Source organism: Ptychodera flava, unplaced genomic scaffold (assembly GCF_041260155.1).
Source record: "Ptychodera flava strain L36383 unplaced genomic scaffold, AS_Pfla_20210202 Scaffold_65__1_contigs__length_701920_pilon, whole genome shotgun sequence".
NCBI lineage: Eukaryota > Metazoa > Hemichordata > Enteropneusta > Ptychoderidae > Ptychodera > Ptychodera flava.
This window is the reverse complement of record NW_027248387.1, coordinates 632617-633791: the sequence shown is the minus strand read 5'-3', so window position 1 is coordinate 633791 and position 1175 is coordinate 632617.

The following is a 1175-nucleotide window of genomic DNA, read 5'->3' as shown; positions in this document are numbered from 1 at the left end:
TGTTGTGCGCACAACAGAGAGTCCAAGCTGACTCTTTTTTGCTGTAAAACACGATTGGAACTAATCTGGGATAACTGGATCTTCAAATTTTTTAAAATTTCTCAAAAATGTTGGGTGCCCCTTTAATGATTGCCTCAACATTACCAATTACTCGTATAAAACAAGTGTGTTACGTAAAAAGAAAAGCAGATGAGCTTACATTTGCAGATTTTAAAGACATTACTTCATCATCAGATTATCCCAAATTAGTTCCAATCGTGTTGTAAACACAATCGTGATCGCACCCATTCCTTGGCTTTAAAATTTAGTTGCCAAAAATAAGTGGTTAGTCGATGATTTTTGCAAAAGATTAGAAAAACTACTGACGATGTCGTACTTTTGGTCCTGCAAACAATGAATTATAAAAAACATTTCCAGACAAGGTATGCAAAACTTCGGGTATGCAAGTTTCCAACTTTAATTCCTTCGATTAGCCGTACAAATTGTTCAAAGGACGATTCGGTCCTCGTGAATTCAGCCCCCTTTCTTTTCGCAATTTCGACAAGCTCTATCAGTCTGTAACCTCTTTCATGTCGGAATCAAATTTCTCATCATGGAACTATATAGCGACCATTCAATCATAGTGTCAAAAGAAGATTGACAATTCAATTCGTAATGCATGATTGCTTATCGACTTGTCGGCAACTGTATCCGCGTCTCACTGATACGATATCGAACACAAATTTTGAAGAATCATACGGGTGATTAAGAAATATATCAAGCTTTTTTAAATCAAATATAACAATAACAAAATATTACACTACTTGCTGATTTATTATGATTTAAAGAAAATGAGAGTGATAACATTAGAAGAGACTTGAAAAGAAATGATTTTGCTGATCGTGTCACAAAATGTTTCACTAAGATGATAAATCTAAAAATGTTTCAAAAGAGTTCATTGCTATAAAATTAACAAAATTCACATATAACACAAATCAACTATCAACTTAACTAGGTATGAAATGTTCATGCACGAATTACTAAACAATTTTGAGAGATCTGTGTGTACGGCCTGCAGCATAGACCTTCATATTAATTAGCATATGCAAATATCCTCATTATCTATACATATCAAAAGTACCCATCCTGGGCGACATGCACATAAATATAAAAATTTCTGAACTATGTTTCTATAC